Source organism: Galeopterus variegatus, unplaced genomic scaffold, assembly GCF_000696425.1.
Source record: "Galeopterus variegatus unplaced genomic scaffold, G_variegatus-3.0.2 Scaffold3720, whole genome shotgun sequence".
Taxonomy (NCBI): domain Eukaryota; kingdom Metazoa; phylum Chordata; class Mammalia; order Dermoptera; family Cynocephalidae; genus Galeopterus; species Galeopterus variegatus.
The window spans coordinates 73,964-85,009 of record NW_007729831.1 but is presented as its reverse complement, the minus strand read 5'-3'; positions in this window follow the sequence as shown (position 1 = coordinate 85,009).

The window sequence follows — 11,046 nt, the reverse complement described above, 5'->3', positions numbered from 1 at the left end:
TGTCTCAAAAAAGGACAGAAAAAAAAAAAAAAAAAAGAATATTCTCTTGGGCTGGCCTGTTAGCTCAGTTGGTTAGAACATGGTGCTGATAACACCAAGGTCCAGGGTCTGATCCTTGTACTGGCCAGCTGCCAAAACAAAACAAAACAAAAAAAACAAACAAAGAAATTTCTCAAAATTTTGTATATATTTTTATGTGTGTACATATTTATATATACTTGGAGAATTGTGGAATAATACTTTAACAGTGGTTACTTTTAAGGGGGGTACCTGGAGATGATGGAGAGAGAACTTTTTATTTTATAGACTTCTGGTTTCTTTCAGTATTTTCTTTTATAATAAACATGTGCCACTTTAAGATTTGTAGCATACACCAGAAGTGGTACATAGCACATTTCAGCATACTTTGTCTTCTAGGCAGAATAGATTTGGAAAGATAGGAAGGGGTCCTTTTAAAACTGTGACAGATTTTGGGGGAAGGCTTTTCAGGAAAAGATACCCTATAATACAAACCTATACCTCTGCCCAGCACACACATGCCAGAGCCTCTGATAATGGGCTAATCTGATGGAATCTTTGAAGTTAAACAATCAAGGTATCAGACAGGAATCCTCCACACTAAGCACAGTTGCTGGTCTATGGAAGTATTCAAGAGTTATTTGCTAAACTTACTGAAAAACAGTGCAGTGTTTAAATGATATTTAACTTACTAAACTTTCACTGCTTGTTGACGTGTTAGGTGTTTCGTTTTTTTTTTTTTTTTGCTTTTTAGTGAGAGGGATAAGAGGCACAGAACATGATTGATGGGATGCAAGTGGGTGATTTCTGGAAAAAATGAAGTAAAATGTTAGCCCTTTAGGTCAGCTAATATTTTAGTCTGTTTTCTACAAGCATAGGATACTTCGCAAATTGTGAGTTAACAATGATACTGTATCCTAATTGTTCTGTGAAGCTCAGAGTAAATGACCTAAAATTCAATAGGAATGACTCAGCCAGACAAAAAAAAAAAAAAAAAAAACCAAACCACTTGAAGACCAAATGTATTACAGAAAAATAGCTCTGGTATTAATCAAAGGTGTGATACTGAAACTCTCTGAGTAATCTAAGTAGATTCTATACTTTGTTCCTGATAATTAGACATTGCCAACAAATGATAATCAATAGTAATGTGTTTTTTTTTTTTTTTTTTTTTTTCAGAAGAGGCAATCAAGTATAGAAATGCAGAAGTGAGCTACTTACAATAGACCTACTTTGGAACGATGTCCAACACTAATATAAAACTGTACTGCCCCAAACAGTAGTGACTAGCCACATTTGGTTACTGAGTACTTGAAATATGGCTAGTCTGAATTGAGATATCTTGGGTCAAATACACATCAGATTTTGGAAGGCCTAGTTTGAAAAATAGAAGGTAAACTGCTAATAGTATCAAAATATGAATAATGTGTTTATATTGATTACTTGTTGAAATGATAATATTTTGAATATACTGGGATGAATAAAGAACATTATTAAAATTATGTTTACCCATTTCTATATATTTTTTTAAAAGTGGTTACTAAAAAATTTAAAATTACCTATGTGGCTCACATTTGTGGCTCGCTTATGTTTCTGTTAGTGCCTGAAAAGAAGGTTTGAATTAGGGGAAAACTAAGAATCAGTGCCAAACTGAGAATCAGCAGCTTCACCTTCCTTACTTTCCAGAAAAGAAAAAAGAATTCCAGACAGGGGAAATGCTTTGCTCAAAGGCACAAACCTAGTTGGAGAGAAGTGAGGAATAGAGCTTGCATCTTTTGATTCTCTGTGTCGTGTTCTCTAGCTTACATAGCTGGCCCTAATGGAAAATTCGAGGCCAGAGTGACAGACTTCCCTAGGACATTTACACATTGGACACTGTGATTCTTTAACCTTTTAAGATGTGGACAATGATTTAAAAAAAAAATTCTGAGGATTTGGAATAGGATTGAGGGTAGACTGGGGTTAGGGGACTTTGAAGTTATATTTTACACACCTCTGTGTTATTTTTAAGCCTTGGGCATGTATTAATATTAAGACAGAAGAAAAAGAGGCCTGGGGGAGCAAGAGAAGCAGAGAGATAAGAGTCAAAAGAAACGATGAAATTCAAGTTTGAAATTCAAGTCTGGAGATATATGAAGTGGCTTTTTCTACCATTATCTTCGTTTACATCTTTAAACACCCTCAGCTAATTCTTCCAGTTCTCTTTGTTTTTTTTTTTTTTTTTTTACTTTTTACATTACTAAAGCAAAATCAACAACTGGTACAAACTAATTTTTGAATCTGCAGCAGTAGCTCAAAAAACCTATGTTTTCCCTACTTCGGTAAGCAGCAGGCCTTCTAAGAATGATTGGTGATTTAGTTTTAAGAGAATTCAAGTCCTGCCTTCTAAAGGGTGCTTGCCAACAGACTAGAAGTTTCTATTTGAAGCCATTTGCTAGATTATCCTTGTTTTTTTGTGAATGGCTTTATGAGCTGTTACGTCTAAAGGCAGATGCTAAGAACACAGGTTCATTTAGCTTCAGGACATACACAGGCACCACATCGTAGCAGCTGTGCTGAGTTCCTGAATGGAGAGATGATTTCCATAGTACATTTTATAGCCATGCGTCAGTGCTAAGGATAATCTAAAACACAAATTATTTTTATTTTTATTCCTTTATTGTATGAGAGAAAGAAATATGTGGCTATCCTGAGGGGTAGCATTTACAGCAGCATTTTCTATTTTTGTGGCAGTTTCCTTCAAGCACTTACTTTCTCAACCCCCTGACCTCAACTTAGTGGTCTCCTAACCTAAGACAGAGACAAATGCAGGTTGCCTATGCTTAACAGGACTCTTGGAGTATGTATGGATGTGGTATAAATTCCTCCATTTAACTTTTTGTCAATATTCTCATTTTCTTTTCTTTTTTTTTTTTCCTTTTTGAGACCGGCCGCACTGCGCTCAGCCAGTGAGCGCTGGGAGAGCACCGGTCATCCCTATATAGGATCTGAACCCGCAGTGGGAGCGCTGCTGCGCTCCCAGCCCCGCACTCTCCCTAGTGCGCCACGGGCTCAGCCCTCATTTTCGTTTCTAATTGCATCACTTTGCAGCCCCTGAAACAAATAATAAGCCTGTCCTGGAGACTAATGTCATCTTCTCTAATCACTTTTGTGAGACAAGTGCAAAGGCTCTGAAGGGAGTTTTTAATATGATTTTTAAGAGTTATTTATCAAATACATAGTCAGATATCTGTACCCTCTAGAAGCTGAGTAATCCCAGTCTCTTAAATTCCAAAATCTGCTTTCATTTCACAGTCATAATTTTAAGCACCTACTTTGTAACAGGGTGGGGTTACATCCATTGAAAGTAACCTTGGCAGAGTGAAAAATGCTGCACAGGGGCCCTTGGACCCCTCCTAAAGACCTTTGGAGTAGCAGGAGGAGGGGATGGAGAGGACGAAGCTAACAAGCTAGGAGAGCTGAGTGTTTCTACCTCTAGAAATAGTGAAGTGCTATATAGTCAAAGCGTGTGTCTGCCCTTGGGCTTCTGATTGCTGCCTGGGGCTTTAAATCACTGGGCTGAGCTTTCCCAACCTTTGGCCCCATGCTGCCCCCACAGCTCCAGAAGCTGGAGCATTTACCTGTAGGCCCTGGTCTTACTTAGCTCTATCACAAACACCAGCTCTGTGACCTCACCTTAGCTCAGAGTAGCTGCTCTAGACTTCATACTCTGATGTGCAAAACAAAATGGCTTTTTTTTTTTTAGTGTTAAACTGTTAGCCATGCTTAAGAGAGGAGGTAAAGGTAGAACTTCATCACAGCTCCCTTTTGGAAATGGTTTCCTACTACTAGAGTAGGGGACCTCAGTCATACTGGTGGTGTTGCACAGTGGGGATTTCAGAGATGCACATGCCTGGGCCCTGCCCCAAACCAATTAAATAAAACTTTCTGGAAATGAGTATTCTTGAAAATCACACCAGCCAATATACAGCCAGTGTTGAGAACCACTAGTAGTGGAAGCTTCAAACCTTGAGAGGGGTAGACATAGGTGTGGAGTGCAGAATTTACCACTTATTAGTTGTATGTCCATGGGAAAGTCACTTGATCTCTCTGAGCTTTAGTTTCCTTATCTGTAAAATGAGGGCAAAATTGTACCTTCCTCAAAGGTAGCTGTGCAGCACATTGTCGATTCTCAACGAATAGTAGCTGAGAGGAGTCTATTGCCATTCTGTCCAATACCATAGCCACTAGCCCCATGTGACTATTTAAATTAAATAAAATTTACAATTTCTTTCCTCAGTCACAGTAGCCACATTTCAAGTGCTCAGTAGCCACATATTAGTGGCTAACATAACATCCTAAAGTCTTTCTAAATTAAAAACAACAACAACACATTTTTAGGTTAACTTTTCACGCCACTGGCGTGAAAAAAGTGGTCTGGTCTATTTGGGTTATTGTTTGGATTCCAGCTAATCAGGCCTATTTACTAGTTTAAGAACGTTCAGCAATTAACAGTGTTCAAACAGCACCAATCTGCTATGTTATTTCAGCTGGGAAAGCAGATATATGAACCAATACAGCTTCCCTACTAAAAATAAATGATAGCACTTTCCACTTACTGGGGAGTTAGTTTTTAGGCCTTCAAGTATGTCACACTGTCACACTGCATAACAAAATAAAGGAGTGTGAAGCATCTGAATAATTAAAACCCCCATGTTTTCAAATTTAAAAAAATAATAAAGTAACTTTGCCAACAGAAACATTATTGCAGGAAGACAAAACACATATAAAGTGAATTTAAGAGGTAGGTTGTTTCCATCAAGAATCACTGCCTTCCTTGTTTTTAAGACTGGTTATGTTTGCAATTTTTAACTCACAGTAGCTCAAATCAATAATCCACTTGCTCTTCAGACTTTGACACTTCTCCAGCTGCTAAGCCTGTGCTTAACTAAACAAGTACAGTAGCGCAAGTGGAACATTTATGTAACACAGGAACTATAAATGTTCTTTGAGAAACAGGCTTACTCATTCTAAAAGATAGGACAAAGGGATAAGAGCACTACATTTTTAAATAGATTTAAAACTCCTGGGAGGAATATATATACATATATATATATATGTATATATATTCCTCCCAGGAGTTTTAAATCTATTTAAAAATGTAGTGCTCTTATCCCTTTGTCCTATCTTTTAGAATGAGTAAGCCTGTTTCTCAAAGAACATTTATAGTTCCTGTGTTACATAAATGTTCCACTTGCGCTACTGTACTTGTTTAGTTAAGCACAGGCTTAGCAGCTGGAGAAGTGTCAAAGTCTGAAGAGCAAGTGGATTATTGATTTGAGCTACTGTGAGTTAAAAATTGCAAACATAACCAGTCTTAAAAACAAGGAAGGCAGTGATTCTTGATGGAAACAACCTACCTCTTAAATTCACTCGAACATTAACTTGTTTCCATTTGTTACTACCACAGGCACTAGACAGTGAAGCTGCTGGTGTGTGTGTGTGTGTGTGTGTGTGTGTGTGTATGTGTGGGTATGGTGGAAAGTGGAAGAGGAAAGTGCAGAAGGGGGAAGAAGGAGATGGCACTGACAAGGGAAGTCACTAAATAAATATCTGTCAGTGGGAAAGGAAAGTCCATAGATGGAATGTGTTTTATGATTTTATTATGCCTAATGTTTATTTCAGGTATTTTCATAGCTCTTCTATGCTAAAAAACGTTTAGTGTCATTTTGATTTTCCCATAGTGGGTAAGAACACAAGCTCTGAAGTCAGACAGCCTGAGTTCAAGCCATGCTCCAGTACTTACTAGCTGAGTGACCTTGGGCAGTTTACCTAACTTTTCTAAGTCTCAGTTTCCCCACTTGCAAACTGGGGATAAATGTTGGTCTCTACACCTCACAAGATTATTGTAAGGATTAAATGACAAAATATATTAAAGTCCTTCATATAGAGTCTAATATCACATAAATTTTCAGTGAACTTAAAAAAATTATTTAGAGATAAGAAAGAATATTTTATTGTCAGTAAACAAATGATGTGATACTTTTAACTCTATCAAGTGTAAGATATATATGTATATATATATATATATATATGTATATATATTCCTCCCAGGAGTTTTAAATCTATTTAAAAATGTAGTGCTCTTATCCCTTTGTCCTATCTTTTAGAATGAGTAAGCCTGTTTCTCAAAGAACATTTATAGTTCCTGTGTTACATAAATGTTCCACTTGCGCTACTGTACTTGTTTAGTTAAGCACAGGCTTAGCAGCTGGAGAAGTGTCAAAGTCTGAAGAGCAAGTGGATTATTGATTTGAGCTACTGTGAGTTAAAAATTGCAAACATAACCAGTCTTAAAAACAAGGAAGGCAGTGATTCTTGATGGAAACAACCTACCTCTTAAATTCACTTTATATGTGTTTTGTCTTCCTGCAATAATGTTTCTGTTGGCAAAGTTACTTTATTATTTTTTTAAATTTGAAAACATGGGGGTTTTAATTATTCAGATGCTTCACACTCCTTTATTTTGTTATGCAGTGTGACAGTGTGACATACTTGAAGGCCTAAAAACTAACTCCCCAGTAAGTGGAAAGTGCTATCATTTATTTTTAGTAGGGAAGCTGTATTGGTTCATATATCTGCTTTCCCAGCTGAAATAACATAGCAGATTGGTGCTGTTTGAACACTGTTAATTGCTGAACGTTCTTAAACTAGTAAATAGGCCTGATTAGCTGGAATCCAAACAATAACCCAAATAGACCAGACCACTTTTTTCACGCCAGTGGCGTGAAAAGTTAACCTAAAAATGTGTTGTTGTTGTTTTTAATTTAGAAAGACTTTAGGAAAATTTGAGATATTTGAAACTAAATTAAAGGTCATTATGTCCAATGTATGACTTAGTAGATAATTATCAGCAATACTGTACTATACAATTAGCTCATGAGTGTTGAACAGTAAAGATGGACCAGTTTGTAACAGAAAGTTCTAATTTACAAGATCATGTTGTACCCTGTCATTTTTATTTGTGTAACTGCAAACAGTAATAACTCTAACTAGGGAACAATGAGCTTTTAATAAATAAAATATAATATGGGTTCTTTATTAGGTAACTTAAATGTCAGAACTGGAAAGTTTTCTAGAATAAAACTCCACTTTTACTCAGCCTTTCAAATATTCATTGGAAACACAACTCTAGGATTCCTTCCATTTTCCAGGTTCTAGAGAATTCGTGTTAAATTAAGTTTGAGACGTTTTATTTAGTAATTTTTAAATTATTTTAATTAAATATTGCTGATGTGAACCATGCCCATCCCCTTAACTCTAGAAATGGCAACTGGAAAATAAGAAAAATTGCCAGAATATGGTGTCATGTCCAGAGTCAGAAAATGTCAGTTTTAGAGTACTATCAATAAGCTTTGTGGGCTTGGACAAATATTTTGAAACTCTGTGCCTCCGATTGATAAGGAAATTTTCTTATCAATAAAGTACAGGGGTGAACTAGTTTTCTAAAGTTTTTTCTGGCTCAGAAATTCAATAATAAAGCAAGTTTTTATAAAGTTAGAAAAAGTATTTTCTTGGCTCACTATTGAAAAATAGCACATAAGAAAAAGGAAAAAAAAAATTATAGTCCCACCAGCCACCATTAAGATTATGGTATATTATCTTATAGTCTTTTGTTTCATACTTTAAAAAAAAATTAGAGTTGAGTTTATACAGCATATACTTGTAAGCATATACTTGCTTAACGTTATAACATTGTTAAAAGCTTTTCATAAACATTTAAAAATGACTGCGTGAATACAAGCATTTATTTTCCTATTGGATATTACAGAATATCTTTTAAAAAATATTATAAACAATGGTTTAGTGAAAATATGTGTGCATAAGGGTCATTCTCCTCTCTGACTCTATGTAACATTTTTTATTTCAATAGTATAGAATCCCAGAAGTGGAATTAGTAGGTCAAAGATATGAATAATTTTAAGGCTCTTGTGCATTTGCTTTTCAAAAGAATTAACCAAACAGTATTACCATCAAAAATTTATTACTCTTCAGAAAGATGCCCATTTTACCACTATCTGGACAAAGTTGAATAATTGAATGATTTTGCCAATAATTAAATATATAATTTTCCTATGTTTGGTCTTTTAAGATTTGAAATTTTAACCAAACATGAAGCCACCAATTCCTTGTAGTCAATTCATTTCACACAGAGAAAAGCTCTGTTTCATGATCACCGACTATGTCTACCAAATATTGATAAACTTTAAGATTGTAGGTTGGCTTAGCACAGATTGTGATTATGACCGTACTTATTTTAGGGATAATAATATAAATTTGTCTTTGTTTTTCTGTTTACCTTTAAAACATATTTGAAGCAATGTTGGTTTCCATTCCCAGTAATGGCTGAGTAAGATCTCACTGAACTGACATTTTCCAGATAATAACTATAGGCTCTAGGATATTATACTCCTACTAATGATAATAATAATAATAATCATCATCATTTGCTTGAAGATACAGGAGAGTAAACAGAAGCATACAGATCTTGGTGAGAAATCCATGCTTGAAGAAGGTGAGGGAAATTAAAAAAGACCTAAATAAGTATAGAGACATACCATGTTTATGAACTGGAAAACTCCATGTTATTAAGATGGCAGTTCTCCCAACTGATGTATAGAATCATTGCAATTTCAGTCAAAATTCAGGCAGGCTTTTTAAAAAGAAATTGACTTCAAGTTAACATTATCAGTGACGCGATGTAGATCTCAAGTACCCTCTGGTATTATGTGATGAGAGGGGCACTTCATTCTTTCTGAAAACTCATGAGCCCAGTCTAATCAAGAGAAAAACATTAGATAAACCAAGTTGGGGGACCTTTCACAAAATGTCTGACCACTTCTCTTTAAGACTGTTTAGGTCATGCATAAAAAACAAGGAAAGTCTGAGAACTATCACAGACCAGAAGAGATTGGGGAGACCAGATGACTAAATGCAATGTGGTATTCTAAATCAGATCTTGGAACAGAAAGAGGACATTAATTGAAAAGCTGGTGAAATCTAAACAAAGTCTTGAGTCTAGTTAATAGCAATATACCAGTGTTGGTTTCTTAGTTTTGACAGATGTACCGCAGTAATATGAGATGGTAAGATTAGGGGACACTGAAAATGGTGAGTGATTTATAGAAACTGTGCTGTCTTTGCAACTTTTCTGCAAATCTAAAATTATTCCAAAATAAAAAATTTATTTAAAAAAAGAAAATGAAAAGCTTATTCTAAAATTTATAGGAAGGCAAAGGATCTAGAGTGGCCAAAATAATTTTGAAAAATAACAAGGCATTTAGATTACCTGATTTCATGCTTATTATGAAGCTACAATAATCAAGACCATGTGTTATTGGCATAAGGACAGACATATAGCAATGGAAAAGAATAGAGTGCTCAGAAACAGATCCTCTCTTATATGATCAACTGATTTTCAACAAAAGTGTCAAGGTAATTCAATGGGGGAAAGGATAGTCTTTGTAACAAGTGGCTGTACAGCAACTGAATATCTGTATGGAAAAAAAAAATGAACTTGGATCCTTACCTCACTACTTACACAGAAATTAACTCAATATGGATTGTAGATCTAAGTGTAAGAGCTAAAGCTATAACCCTTCTAGAAAAAAAAACAAAAGAAAATATTTGTGGCATAATTTCTTAATAGATCACAAAAATCATGAATCATATAAGAAAACAATCAAAAAAGTGGACTTCATCAAATTTAAAGCTTTTGCTGTAAAAGACATATTAAGAAAATGAAAAGGCAAGCCACAGACTGGGAAAAAATATTTGCAAAACATTTATCTGGCAAAAGTCTTGGATTTAGAATATATAAAGAGGTCTTATAACCAATAATAAGAAAACAACTTTGAGCAAAGGATTTAAACAGACACTTTTATTTATTTATTTTTTTTCTTTTTTCCCTGATCGGTAAGGGGATCGCAACCCTCCACGTGGTGTGGTCCGCACCACGCTCAGCCAGTGAGTGCACCGGCCATCCCTATATAGGATCTGAACCCACGGCCTTGGCGCTATCACAGCGCCGCACTCTTCTGAGTGAGCCACGGGGCCGGCCCTAAACAGACACTTTTAAAAAAGAGCACATAAGTATGCCCAGTAAGCACACGAAAAGATGCTGAACATCACTAGTCATCAGGGAAATACAAATTAAAACCACAATAAGAATCCATTACACACTCACTAGAATGGCTAAAATTAAAAAGGCTGCTGAAATCAAGTGTTGACAGAGATGTGGAACAACTGGAACTCTTGTACTTTGCTAGTGGGATTGCAAAATTCTTCAGCTACTTTGGAAAACAACCTGGCACTGTCTTGTATGGGAAGCACACACTTACCACATGACCCATCATTTTTACTTTGAAGGTATTTGCCCAAGAGAAATGAAAGTATGTGTCCATACAAAGAGTTGTATGTTAGTGTTTATAACCACTTTACTCATAATAGCCTCAAACTAAACAATCCAATTATTCATCAACTGGGTAATGGATAAACAAATTGTGGTATAATCACACTATAAAATACTATTTAGCAATAAAAAAGGAATAAAATATTGATACACAACAAGAACATGGATGAATTTCAAAAACTTTATGCTAAGTGAAAGAAGTAACATTTTATACTGTATGATTCCATTTATATGAAATTTTAGAAAAGGTAAAATTATAGTGACAAAGTAGATCAGTGGTTGCCTGAAGCTGGGTTTTGGGGTGGTGGGGGAGGATCAACTGCAAAGTGGGAATTTTTTAGAGTGATGGAAATATTCTATAAGTTGATTGTGGTGATGGTTACAAGATGATCCAATTGTGATAACTAATGAAACTACATATTTGAAATAAGCAAGTTTTATTTTATGTTAAATTTAACTCAGAAATATAAATTGAGAAAAAAATTTGAGACTAAAATTGATAGCACACTATTAAAAGAATACGAACCAAATAATAGAGGAAAAAACTTAATTGTACCTAAAAAACAGCTAAATATAAT